The following is a 14,832-nucleotide window of genomic DNA, read 5'->3' on the forward strand; positions in this document are numbered from 1 at the left end:
CCCGTGTCCTGGAGCGCCAGGCGGAGGCAGCCGAGTCCGTACCCTACCTTTCGGGAGGGGCGAGCTCCAGCCACGCACCCCTGCCAGGAGCCCGGACTGGAAAATCACCGCGCAGCGAGGGCCGGGTTGAGGCGGCGGGTGGCTCCAGGACAAGGTAGGAGGATCGATTTCCACAGCCAAGAAGACACTCCCATCCCGCCTTGGCTTGTTTAAAAAACTGCAGGGGCGAAAGTGACGGGCGGCCGGGTACCTCGATTTTCTACCCGCCGGAGGGCGGAAGAAGTAAACACGCTGGCCCCGCACCAGGAACTGTCTGTGACGCGCGGTGCGGGGGGCGGTTGGATCCCTATCAGAAGGGGAAGGGTGCCGAGAGCGCTCCAGAATTCCTGCGCTTCAAAGACGAAGGTGTCAGGGCTTCTTACCTCTTGAAGGCGATGTGACCTTAGAACACAGATGGGACCTTTTTTTTTTTTTCTCTTGGTAAAATAGCTCTGCCTATGGAAGAGCCTGTATTAATAATGTCCTCAGACTTGGGTGGCTTCGGATACTTTTAAAATGTCAGTGTTTGTCAAATAATTCATTGTCTAGCCACATTCAGGTAATAACTCCAGCCTTCCAGCCCTGAGCAGCGCAGTCACGTGCTCTCAAATGACTCCAGAGAGAAGAGCTGCGAATTGGGCTGAGATTCAAAACTGGCAGTGTGTCGGGCACTGCACCCCAGCCCTCCTTCTGTGAGGACCTGCTGGTGTTTCTCTTGTTGAAATTACAGTCCTAGGAGGTAACATTGGTTATTTTCCCAATTTTACTAATCAAAAAGGCCGAGAGGCTTCAGGGAACTTGAATCCTATGCCCTTTCTACAAATTGCCTTTGACATAACCCACAAAGATTTTGTAACTTTTAAACGTGACTCTTGGGACATCAGGGTAGTAAAAGAGGTTTAGGGAGTTTGTCTGTCTGGCTAATTATTCTTGCAGTTTACTTTGCTCTCTTAGTTTCTCCAAAGTTCCTCCTTGTCCATTTCTCCTTGATGATCTTCAGACTGAAACCTGCAGTGTGACAGTAAAGCCACGCTCGGCAACATCCAACATTGAGGCCTCCTGTGAAGGTCCCAGGTCTTCCTACTGACATCTCCCTGTGCACCCCAGGAAGGCTGGGGGTGGGTTATCTCTGTGAAGGCTCAGAGGAGAGTGTGTGTCTCTATCTCTGTTTATCTCAGGCTCTCTCCCTCAAGAAATTAAACATTCAACCTGTTTCGGGGCCAGAAGGTGATGTGGTGGTTAAGGCACTAACTAGACTTCCATGTGGCAGACCACGGTTTGAGTCCCAGAGCTGGCAACTTGGAAATCACACCTGGTGTGTAAGTGCGTGCCCAAAATCCTAGAGAATAGAGGAGAAAGGATTATGGTGTGGCCACCCCTTCCCCTGGGTGGGGGTTGATTTCTCACTTTTCCTCTCTGTATCTCTGCAAAGAGCACACACACCCTATAGTTAAAAGCAAACAAAAACCCTTAAAAAATAAAATTAAACCTTTATTTCACATCATTCTCTCTGGCCTTCCTAGGCTTTTTGAATCCGCAGAGCGATATGCTAAGGAAAGAGGCCATAGCTGTGCCTGGGTATTTTGTGCTTCTACATGTTCACAGAAGCAGGAGTGGCAGTGGCTTCACCACACAAAGGCTGCCTCTTCACTGGTCTCTCCATGACCTTGGGGAAGTGGTGTCACTGTGGTATTTCCTTTTTGTCAATTGTAAAATGAGACAACATGATGGGTCTACAAACAGTTCATGAAAAATGCTTATTATTAAAAAAAAAAAAAACAACCGCGCACGAGTTTCTATTTTTTTTAACAACCCAAATAAATCTGTGCTTTAATTCCAGAGTCCACAAAGTTTGTAAAGTCCCTTGCACAACTGATCTTGAGAGATTGTGAGGAGGATTAAAACAGATGATGACTTAATAAGGAGTACTTGGCCCTTCCTGGCTAGGAAATCCATCAGTTCGGGAAGTAAAATGTAGACTCTAATGCTAAGAATATTGTTTGACTACCAGTCACTGCCCATCATGAGTCAGCTAGCCTCCATGCCTCATATCTGTTACCCTCACCCACCCTGCAAGCCATAACATCCTCATAATAGAAATGAATAAGCAGAGTCAGGAGGTTCAGTAATACACCCAAAGCCTACTACCTCCTTTATAGCCCTGATTCAAATAAGTGCCTAGGATCAAAATCAGATGTTTTTTTCCAGGATACTACCACTGTGTAACTCTCTCTAGTTTGATATGCTTAGCATTAATCCTCTTTTAAATAATTATTTAATTTTATTTATTTTTAAATTTGGTATCCCGTGCACTCACCAGGGAAAGACAGAGCGAGAGAGAAAGCAAACTGCCAGGCCTGGTACCAGCGTCCGCCCCAGGGCTTGGGTCTGGCTGAATCATGATCAGGGGGCTGCTGCTGAGGAAGAGAAAGAGGACGAGAAAGAGAAAGCCCTCCATCTTGCCAGGACCGGGGAATTGGAAAGAACGAGACAAAGGGTTAGAGTAGAAATGGACACAGGCAGCCTGAGCCTAGGTAGCCCAAGCAACTTGTGCCGCCCAGACAAACTGGACATCTTTGTTTGTAGTACAAGGAGACATTACACATGTACTTTCATGATACTTCATGGATTAGTTGCCAGGTTACAGACAATAAGAAGCAGTTAACAAGTCTATAAGAGATTAGTCATACCAGGGGCAAGGTGTATCCCTTGGTGGTAATCCCATCTAGAGTAAATCTCATCTTCCTTCCTAATGCAGAGAACTAGCTATTAGGTGTGGAGAAGCAGCTAAAGAACTTCTCCATAAGGAGCGCACCACCACACCCAGAGAAGTCTAAAGAACCTTTCAGATGCAGGGCAGGGATTGGACTTTACTAATTGGGGTCAAGATGTTTCTTAAAGTCCATCAGATGTGTCTGTTGGAATGCCCCTAGTAATTTCCACCCTTGCTCTGTCTGCAGCCAAGGGCAGGGAAAGACAAGTTACAAGGTTCTCCCAAACCCCAAAAGAGCATGTGGTGTTTGCTCAGCGCATGTCCCCACACCTCAGACTCTCTCTTAAACGTGTCCCTACAGCCTGGGACTTGAACCATGGCCTGACATGTGAGAGAGTTCAATGTCTCAACCACCATGCTACCTGCTGGCCCTAATGTTAATTTCTAAAGTTGAGGAGATATTGTTCTATGGACATATGATTGGTACTATAAAAATATTTTTAATTCCTGTGGAAGCTGACAAAGGATTAAGTAGGCTGATGGGATTATAGATTTTTAGCCTTTCTAGGTTAATGTGTTTGATCATTATTTTGGGGAAAATGGCTTTACAGTATAAATATATTTAACTCGGACTTTTTGTAGAAGTTTTATTTTAATAAGGGATAACAAGAAGAACTGTGAAGGAAGAGAGGTTACTTGGGACATTCAAGGCCTCAAAGACTTCTAAAGTCATCCTGTTCAGGCAGTGTACAGTTAAGGCTGCTACTGTTCACTAAATTTATTATTTGATTATGGATAATGCAATCTCTCTCAAATAAAATATTTGTGGGATGTGGCCTCTACATTCCCAACGATTGGTAGAAGCCAGGTTCTCCATATTGCCATGGGAAACCATTCAGCACTTGTAGATTCGGCGTAGAGTAAGGCCAGAGAAAATGGTCTTTCTTCCACCCCCAGTGTAGGAACTGCCTTCCAAATTCTCATGGCCTGTTTCAAGTGTGGCCTTCCCTGACTTGATTGACGGTAGGGACTCTTTTCTTTGTAGGGAAGAGCTGCTCCTGAGGATGTGCTCCCCACAAGTTAATCATATCAGATCATAGTAGGTGAACCCAAGGACTGGAGATACCCATAAAGTGTTGAGAGGCCACTTTCTTACAGCATCCTCTTATAAGTTCAGAATAAAATAGTTTCTTTTTTACAAAATAAATGTTTTTTCAACTCCTGAGTTGTTCCATTTTAAACAACATCTGGCTCAAGACTGAGCGTGACCAACTTAATCCTTTTTACATAGCATTTGTCCTCCCACTCAAGGTAGAGATCTTGGCAGACCCTTACAGCTGCTTTGGGGTTTTATATCCCATAAGCTCTTGTTGAAAGAATATGTGCATCTCAAAAGAGTAAGCCACAGTGCCTGAGCAGGCTAGCTCCTGCCTTAAAGCCTTGTCTCTACCTCGTCGTCGTCCTGTCGTATGGGGACAAAACTACTACTTCAGCAAAGGTGGTTTAGTTCTTTCAAGCAGCCATACTTCTGCAGCATCTCAGAACGGAGCTCAGCTTTATTTTTGCATATATACATAATATTGGGATGGAAAAAGGAATGCAAGTCTCCAAAAAGTTGATTTCCAACTTCATAAATGATGGTGCCCCATATTCTGTCGATCTTGTCAAAGTTTCGGGAGTGGTAAGGTCTCAGCCTCTGGAAATGTTATTTACTCTCTTTTTACGGTCTGGATAGTGAATGAAGGGAGTGGGGAGTAGGCAGGCCCCAAGCAAGTGTGCAACATCTGCTTGGTGGAAGCCATAATTAAGACCAATGACAGAGAACAATCGCAACATATTATTTAGAAAGAGGTACTTGTTCAGAATATGTAACAAAAAATTTCTATGAATCTGTAAAAATGTAACCCATTTCAAATAAGACACATGCTATGCATAAGCAACTGGCAAAATGAATACAAATCGTTCACAAGCATGTGGGAAGATGTGTACCCTTCTTTAAGAAAAAGCAAACAATAATGAGAAATAAGATGGGCAGAAACTGAAAAAGAGGAATGAGATTCAATTTTGCCTAAAGGCATTAGAAAATTATTTATGGAAATATGTAGTAGTACTTCCCTGCTAGAGGTTCCTAATTAAGTTATGTTCCTTCAGTTTTCTTTTTTAAAAAGGTGGAAAGGCCTGGGAACCAGCAGTTAGCATAATGGCTATGTCGCTGGACTCCCACGTAGTCGACCGCGGTTCGCGTCCCGGACCCAGTGGCTTAAAACTCACGCCGGGCGCGTGTGCGTGCGTGCCCAAGATCCCGAGAGGAGAATGGAGGAGAAGGGATTCCAGCGTGACCATCCCCCCTGGGGGGTGATTTCTCGCTTTCTGTCTCTAATGTCTCTCTCTGTCTGTCTGGCGAGCGCACGCGCCCTATAGTGAAAATCTCTCCAAAAAAAAAAAAGGTGGAAAGGCCTCAAGACAACAAGCAAACGGGAGAGAGGAGAGGGAGGGGAGAGAACACAAGATCTCCTGGCTGGCTTTTAGTGACCAGGATCACGCAGGGAGAACACTTCCAAGTTGCATAGAAGCTCTCTCCAGACTCAGAGCAGGTCCAGGCTCTGAGTGGGGCAGATGCGGAAGGCGTAGTCTATACAACAGCTGTATTTTGGAGCAGCTTGCTCAGAGCTCTTTTGCGTTTTGGGAAGGGTGAGCATTCTGGACTGTTGTCTGTTGACAAGTCCCCTTCCTGGAGTAGAGGGAAGTATCTCACTGCTCCTATCTGTCCGAGGAGCCTCTCCCGTAAGTTCTGCTCCAGTTCCATGACTTCTCCCTCTGTCAGAGTATTCGGGGTCTTTGAAAAGTGCTTGGAAAGCATGTATTCTGAAAAACTATGCACAGATTTGAAAATTTTGTACAAAATAAGCTTGTACTCTGACTTCGTTTTTCAACAAACTTTTTGAAGTCTCCTCGTACTAAAGGTAACTTGGTCCATTAATTATGTCTAACATCTTTACACATTTGTCTCTCAGATCAGATCCTGGGGATCTTAGGTGGTTTACAGAGCTGGATTTCTGCTACTCTACTTTATGGGAGTGTTTCTAGGGCCAGCAGGTGACATGGTGGTTAAGGACGCTGGACTCCCATATGGCCAATTGTGGTTCAAGTCCCAGACCTGGAAGCTTGATTTCTCACTTTTGCTCTCTCTCTCTCTGGAAATATTAAAAAAATAATAATAAAATTAAATTAAATAATTCTTTAAAAACATTTCTGAATTTCTTTATTATCACCATAATAACTTATTGACTTTGTAACTGGTAAATATTAAGAAAAAATGTTTTTCAAAATATTTTACACTTTAGCAATTTTTAGGGACAATTTCTTAGAGACCATCAAAGAGCTTAACTTGTTGGGAGACGGGGGAATCAATTGTTTTTCTGCACTATGGTGATCAAAGCTGATATTGCAAAGGGGGTGTATACACTATTATCATCAGAAAATTGATAGTGACAGTGTTTAGGAAATCTATTATTTTCAACCTCAGAATCAAAGAAACTTATCTCCCAAACTTGGAGGGGATTTTCACATCACCATGAGGGTATTTATAAGAGAATGACTTGTCAGGCTGAGCGTCACTAAGGAGATACTGCGTCAGTGCTGGGGAGAGTCCACCAGAAACCAGCCCTCATGCTTTCCCGAGGCACCCCACCCACCCTACTTCCTGCCACTACATCTAAAGATAAACAGAGGACACAGTGGGCAGGGCTGGGGGATGTCACAGGATGTACTTAAATATGAGCTCCCATTTATTATGTCCTTGCCAGATAGTATGCAATTTCGTATAGATTATATTGTTTATCACACACAACAATCCTGTGGGCTGTCACTATCCCATTTCCAGATATGGAATCAAAGATTCAGAGAAATCGTATAGTCTGTCCAAGGGTCTCTAGACCTAAAATGTATCAAGGCTGAAATCTAAATCGAGATTGAGCTGTAAAACCCTCTTCTCACACCCTTGACATATTGCCTTTCTAGTCAAGAGAGGAGTGTTATGAGAAAAATGAATGACTGTTTAGAGTGAGTCATTTCAGGAAAATACTGATCACTTAGTAAATTGAATGGGAATCCAGTGAAACCTTAGCCTGCTCGCGTGAGTGTCAAACTCAGCTGAAATGAGATTCTAGTTCCCATTGCTCCAGTTCTGGTTCTCAACCATCAGATTTTCCCCCCAGGGATATATAGACTGTAGATAACTAAAACCTGTTTTCAGGTCCGAAGTCATCATTTCTTTTAGTCCTCATTCTCATCAGAACTCATTCTGGGAGGTGCATTCCCTTCCACCTTTAAATTTATTTATTTATTTTTCTTTACATGAGAAAGGGAGATAGAGATATAGAGAAGGAAAGAGAGACCCCTCCCAACTCCATAATGCCACCTGCACCCTGAGCCTCAGCCAGCCGGAGTCGTGGACACATGTGCCTGGGCCCAATGTGCGTAGGGAGACTCAGGGTACAAACCCAGGACTTTGCTCTATGGGTTCAGCATCATGGAGCCTTGCATTACCATCACACCACCGTGGCTGCTCAGATCCCATTCATAAGTAAATACAGTGACAGAAGCAGTAACTATAGTGACATTGGTCTTATTGCAGTTTTCTAGGATCATGGAAATTCAGTACTTTTTTCTTTCGTTCGTTCTTTTTCTTGAGACAGATCTTTTGCTATAGGGCGTGTGCACTCTCTAGAGAGACGGAAAGCATCCCCAAGGGGGATGTCCATGCCTCAATCCCTTTTCCTCCATTCTCCTCTAGGGATTTCGGACACACACACACACACACACACACACACACATATGCACACGTGTCTGGTGTGAGTTTCAAGCTTCCAGGTTTCCAGGTCCAGTACTCAAACCACAGTCGACTACAAGGGAGTCCAGTGACATAACTGGTATGCCATCTGCTGCTCCCAGTACTTCAATTCTTTATTTCTACTGCTTGCTGGGAACTGTTTATTGCACTGCAAGACACTGATGTCAGAGAACCAGCATCAATAATAAAGGATGCCCCCTTAGAGGAAGACACTGCTTTTGAACATTTGAAGTCAATGTAAAGGAAGGATTAAAACTACAATTGTTTCTTTTTACTGTACCTTCATGTAAAGCTTTTAGTTTATGTTTTATCATCGAAGTGCCGCATTGCAGCCATGTTTACAAATTCTGTACCCTCCTGACAATGACTGTTAACTGTGGCAGGTATGTTAGCTGCATGGTGAGCTACTGACCAAACAGCTATCTGCAGTGCTTCAAAAGTGGCAAATACTGATAACTTTAATCTTCATCACCATTTTATTATTATCCCATAAAATGGAGAGTCTTCCAAATCATCACCCAAGGGAATAAAATGAAGCATGCACAATTTCTTTTCTTTTTCTTTCTTTTTTTTTTTTTTTTGGCCTGGAGAGAGGTGGGGGTAGGGAGGGTCTGATTCTGTGCCTCTGTACTGACCACATGATACATTTAAGTGCACGTTACCTAAGCCAGGTAGGTACTAGACTGTGGATTCACAGAATAATTATATAACCAACCGGTTTTTACAGGCTAGAGACTACACAGTTGAATACTTTGAATCTTCCAAGGCTCTCTAGTAAGAATGCCACTGAGACTCTGAGATAAAATTCTAATCCACAGACTAGAAAAGAATAAAATGACAAAATTAAGTATTTGGAAGTTGTCCCTAAATTTTACTTAACTTCAGAACAGTTCATTTGTATACCACTTCGAAAATTGTGCATATCCCTTAGACTTCAGTACCATCCTTCTCCCACACTTATTCTTTGTCTGAGATCTCTCAGGACTCACTCACTGACCTCTAGAAGGGGACTTGGGAGTCTTCCTTTTCTAGCTGTGACTACTTTTTAAGTGTCTTACACCTCCAACTATTAATACTTGCTGAGCACTCGGTTCAACACGTATTCATCAGCACTCCATGCAAAGTACTTTACAAAAAGCAATCAACCAATTCAAAACCAAACTCTTTAATCTTCCAGTCCAACCAGCCTTATTTTAACTCACTCGTTTTTTATTAGTGATAGTGCTTTCTTCCTCCCACCTCCATCTGTGTGAAATATTAGAGTCTGATCTCTTCATTTCCCCTCCATATTACTTGAGCTCCGAGGCATGAACATACTCCATGTTCAATCATTCAATGCATGTCAACTAAGTGTCTACTATTAGTCAGGTACTGCAGTTCTAGAAGCTGGGAGCACAGTTTGCCAGCAGGGAAAGGGACAGAAATTTTTGCCTCCTTAAAGCTTATCGTCTGCTGATTAATGGTGCCCATAAAGATTCTTCAGAGGTCATCTTGTTGGTCTTGTCATCTCATTTCTCCTGGGATTCCCACTACCTGAGTCACCCCACTGGAGGTCTCATCACCTAGAGGTGCACTCTCTGATGTTACCCTGGGGACCCCAAACTCACCCCGTTCAGGTGCAGTTTCTCTGTCTTGGGCTAATCTCCCAAATACTCTCTCTGCTTAGGCTTCTTCTCCCTTTTATTTAAAACACCCTATCTTTCTCATTCTCATCTCCCAAAGGCAGAGCACAGTGGAGCACTCCACTGTCTCTGATTCAGTTAGTCTAGGGTTCTTTTGCTTGTTTTTTGGGTTTTTTTTTTAAAGAATTACTTTATTTAACTTTTATTTATTTATTTTTAATTTGACTAGAAGGAACAGAATGAGAGAGAGGAAAAGTGAGAAAACAAGCCACCAGGTCTGGGGCTTGAACTGTTGCCTACGATATGGAAGTCCAGTGCTCTTAACCACCACACCACTGCCAGCCCCTAGGTTTTGTTTTGGTTTAGTTATTTTTGTTTGTTTTTTTGTTTGTTTGTTTTTTGTTTTTTTTTTTAAGAAAAAAGTCTAGTTTGTGGGGGTTTTTTGTTTGTTTTTAAATAGCACAAGCTGGTATATCTTCCAGTTAACTAGTAACATTTGCTTTTTATTTTTTAACAATAACAAAGTCACCAAGTCAACAGAACACCAAAGTTTGGTTACATTCTTTTTCTTTTTCTTTTTTTTTTTTTTTTTTTTTTTGAAGATTTTTTTGCTATAGGGTGCATGCGCTCACCAGAAAAAGAGAGACAGAAAGCGAGAAATCACCCCCCTGGGCAGATGGCCATGCCACAATCCCTTCTCCTCCATTCTCCTCTTGGGATCTTGGGCACACACACACACACACACACACACGTGCATGGCGTGAGTTTAAGCTGATGGTCCAGGACTCGAACCACGGTCGACTACATGGGAGTCTAGTGACATAGCCATTACGCCAAATGCTGGTCCCAAGCTTGGTTACATTCTCGAGATAAAGGAAAGTTAATACTTACTGCAGAGGCATATGGGGTATGTAAAGAGATTTAAGACAAATTCTTGCTAATAGTCAACTAACTACACCAGGCAGCCCCACATGAATAAAAGCCTGAGACAAGATTGAGAGATCAGGAAAAGCAGGGAAAAAAAAGTAACATAGGTTGGCCACTAAAAAGGAGCACTTTGTATTCATTATCACATCTATAGTGATCGATCTGGTAGTGAGATATTATTGAGATAATATGAAGAGGGCAAAAACAGGAACAAAACCGGAGCCAAACCTAGACTAGATCTGGGTTGGTTAGAGAGGTGGCTTTGACCACACATTCATTTGACAGAAGGAAAGGGATGTTGGGGCCAGCAGGTGGCTTGGAGTTTAAGGCAGCTGGATCCCACATGGCCAACTGTATAGTTCAAGTCCCAGGCCCGAAAGATTGAAAAATGTGCCTGAGTACGTGTGCATGTTTGTGCCCCAAATCCCCAAGAGAATGGAGAATGGATTGCCTCGTGACCATCCCCCCAGAGGTGTGTGATTTGACTTCCTCTCTCCCTCTCCCTCAGCCACACTGGCTAGCATATGCACTCTATAGCAGAAAAAAAAAAAAAGATAGAAAGGAACATAATACTCTCGTTAGGAAATCTGTTAATTTGACTTTCTCATACAAAGAAAAATTTTAATTAGAGACAACAGCTGTACCTTAATCCTCGCATTCCTGAATTTTGATAAAATAGTGACCCATTTATTTTTAAAAAAATTTTTAGACTAAACTTTAAATTTTCTATTACACTAACATTCTACTTTCTTTGTCCTTAAAATAAAGATCCATCTGAGAATGACCTGTTGCGTAAAATCTGTCCGATGCTGTGGCCTGTGGACCTTCCTTCTTCTTTTCTTTAAGTTATTTTTTAAAAGAAGTTAATTCTGGGTCTGGCAAGTAGCATGGTGGTTAAGAGCGCTGGACTCCCACATGGTTAGCCATGGTTCTAGTCCTGGACCTGGACCTGGTGGCTTGCTTTCTCACTTTCTCTCTCTCTCTCTCTCTCTCGCTCTCTCTCGCTCTCTCTCGCTCTCTCTCGCTCTCTCTCGCTCTCTCTCTCTGTCCCTCTTTGGTCAAATTAAAATAAATACATAAATAAACAAATAAAGTTAAATTTTAAAAAAATGTCAATACTTGCTTTTGCAATTGAGAAGTCTTTCTCAAATTGTGTCCTGGTGGGCGATGCTAATCACAGTGGCAGGAGCAGAGTATTTCTAAGCAAATAAAAGTGAGCTCCTGCTGTGCCCCGCCCCCAGCCTTACACAATACAGATTCGCATATTAAAGGGCCGATGAAAACAGTGCTGAAGAAAGGTGTTTAACCTTGCTTAAAGGCTAAGCACATCCAAACAAACCTGTTTTTATGCCAAACACTCTTCTTCAGTGTTCTGTTGTAGTATAATCTATCTCTGTCTCTATCTCCCATAGGGAGTCAGAACAGAGGAAACCCCAACTTGCAGTCAAAACAGATAAAGCCCCAATTTGCTGTAGATTAGGTCCCCTACATTTCTAGGTAGAGAATGAAGCGTTGGAATCCTTTCATGAAATCAGCCATAACTGCAACAGATTGGAAATGAATGTCATGTCATTAGAAATGTATTAAAAATGGGGCTAGCCTGTGGCCTGATGATTAAGGTGACTGAAACCCACATGGCCAGCCCCACAGCTTGAGCCCCAGACCCGGCCACTTGAGAAACATGCTGGGCACATGCATGTTGGCCCAAAATCCTGAAAGGAGAGAGAAATGGAGGAGGGATTGAGATGTGGCCTTGTCCCATGGGGTGTGCTTTCTCGCTCACCCTTTCTCTCTCTGTCATGCACATGTACCTGGTGACAAATTTTATATGTACATATGTATCACTGTGTTCTTGGAACCATACGCTTATCAGCATTTTGTAATGTTTTATTACACAGGTTCTTAATATGGCATACTTATTATGTTAAACTGCATTTTAGTTCAGACAGAATAAAACAGATTCTGGTCCAAATTCAGGTTAATGTCTGAAATTATTTCCCATCTTTTTGCTTATTGTCTTTTCATTATTCCTGCAGAAGTAGTTTATGTAATCGAAATTCTGTAATAGCATTTATATATATATATATATATCTATATATATATATAGATATGAATCAGATTCTGGGTGCAAGAAAAATTCCTTGGACTCCAACCTCAGGTCTACTTATTTCTAACAAAACTGAATGTGAACTGAATATGAGAATGGGATTTGATACGTACATCATGATCTCATGTAGTTATTCATTTGCACATTTAACAAGAACCTGCCATATGTCTAGCACAGTGACATTCTAGACATTGGAGTTCGTGTCCTGGGAAGCAGAGTGGGGGGATAGGCAGTCAGACTGCAGATATTTCCTGGTATTCTACATGTGTCATGCATTGCACCAGGTTCGGGAAATACAGTGGTAACATACAGGTTTCTTGCCTGCAGGTGAGCAGACATTGTCTTAGTCCATTAGGGCTGCTGAAACAAAATACCTTAAACGTGGTGGACTGTAAACAATATTTCTTTCCCTCAGTTGTGGAGGCTAGGAAGTCCCACTGCAAGGCGTGGTCAGGTTTAGAGTCTGGTAAGGCCCTCTTCCTCACAGATGGCACCTTCTGTGTCCTTACAGGGTGGAAGGGCAAGGCAACTGCTGGGCCTTCTTTTATAAGAGCACTAATCCCATTTAGGAGGCTCCACTCTCATGACCTATTCCCCTCCAATGGCTCCCCCTCCTAAGATCATCACCCTAGGGGCTAGTATTCAACATATGAATTTGGAGGGGGGACACAGATGTTCAGACCTCAGATCGCAGCAGCCATGTAGGCTAATACTATCTATCAGGGTGTTTTAACCACTGGACCCAAATGGGATATGGCGGAAACAACCTCCTAGGAGCGTCAGGAAAGATAGCATTGGTGATTTGCTTTGTGGCAAAAATAATCTCCCCCTTTATCCCCCCTCAAATGTTTCCCTTTAGTATTTTACATTTACTTAAAGCGTGTATGTACTAATAATTTGCTAGAGAAAATTTCTAAGGATTCAGAGCCACTGAGATGTGAAGTAACTTTTCCAAAAAGGTTTTTAGGGTTCTAACACTCTGAGATCAACATAGATCTGAGACCAAACATGCATTATTAGACCCCCTCCCAGGGTTTCTGATTTTGTAGGATTAGGGTGTAGCCTGACCATTTTTGCTTAACAGGCTTCCAGAAAATGCTGACACTGCAATTCATTTCAGGGGCCACAAGCTTCATTTTTGGAAGCTTGTTATAGAGTATTGCAATATACCAAATTACCAAGTTAAAATCATTATTAAAGGATTGTGGGACAGATAATATTTCTCTTTCACAGAAGCAATAACAAGGCTAGGTATATATATATATATGTGTGTGTGTGTGTGTGTGTGTACATATGTGTGTGTATATGCAGTGTTAAGCAGGTAGGCAAAACTAAATACAACCATCACTTATTACAGGTTTTCAATGCAGTAATCCATTACCTTGGACCCCAAGCTGCCTTCTATTACGGATTATCAGAATTCAAAACGCTTCCATTTGAGATGCTTTCTACTTTGACTTGATTCATTTTTGTTTCTCTACCATAGACAGATGTTTTTAGAAATTTAGGTTTAAAAGCATTGTGACCACATCTGTGACAAGTAGTATGTTATTAGACGTCTGATGAGAAAACAGTCTTAAAAATGGGCAAGAGAGTTGTCATTTCTTGTGAATAGACCTGTGGCCCCTGTCTTAACCTTGGGAGGCAAAATTTCTTCAAGACAGTATCAAACAAAGCAAACAAAGGCAACCAGAATGGAGGTGACAATCCTGCCTGGCTCGGCAACATGAGGAAGCTCTCAGAGGTTTAAAGAAAACAACCAGAATGAACGGGAGAGAAGCTCTATTTTCAGATTACCTGTTGTCTGAAAATAGTGTATCCAATATCAAGAAGACTCTACCTATAGTCTGAATTATTAATAGAAACATAATAACCAGGTTGAAAAAAGCATCCATACTGTATTATTCTCTTCCCATTGATGTAACAAGGTATCACAAATCTAGTGGTTTAAGAGAACACAAGTTTCTTTTCTCTTGTTTTAATATACATAATATTTTCTATCTTAACCATTTTTAAAGAATGATTTAATTTTATTCATTGTCATTATTTAATTTTTGTTGTTGTTGTTGAAATTGACAGAGACAGAGAGAAAGAAAGTGAGAAAGCAAGCTGCCAGGTCTGGGACTCAAACTGTGGTCAACCGTGTGGGAGTCCAGCATCGTAACCACCATGCCACCTGCTGGCCCCCTGTATCCTATTTTCAATATTGTGCACTACATTTTCAGGAGGAAATTGATTAAGTGGGTTGTCAGAAAAGTCATGACCTATTTTTTCTATGTAAAAATGATTCATGATTTTCATGATAACCCAGCAAAAGAGAATGACTATGAATCATTCATTTGACAAATAGTGGTGAGGTGTGTATTATATGCCAGACACCGGGCAAGGAGAATTCTGGGAATACAGGAAAAGAAAAAAAAAACAAACAAACAAAGAGGTATAAAACTAATGAGTCAGAACTCTAAAGATCTAGGTTTGGATCTTGACCCCACTATTTACATTTACTTTATGGTCTGAGCAAATTACTCATCTCTTTGTACCTCAACTTTTATCATTTATGGAGTTGAGATAA

The 14,832-nt window shown here is 42.0% G+C and overlaps 1 protein-coding gene across 1 annotated transcript in view; it reads right to left on the reverse strand.

The window, feature by feature from the left end:
• The window catches only part of ST3GAL6 (ST3 beta-galactoside alpha-2,3-sialyltransferase 6), a gene marked incomplete in the record, with an annotated part of 79,830 nt that extends 78,479 nt beyond the window's left edge, over positions 1 to 1,351 (reverse strand). The window contains 1 exon segment of the mRNA XM_014582275.2: positions 251 to 1,351.
• Between the last annotated feature and the right edge of the window lie 13,481 nt (positions 1,352 to 14,832).

Source organism: Tupaia chinensis, unplaced genomic scaffold (genome assembly GCF_000334495.1).
Source record: "Tupaia chinensis unplaced genomic scaffold, TupChi_1.0 Scaffold143570_1, whole genome shotgun sequence".
Classification (NCBI taxonomy): domain Eukaryota; kingdom Metazoa; phylum Chordata; class Mammalia; order Scandentia; family Tupaiidae; genus Tupaia; species Tupaia belangeri.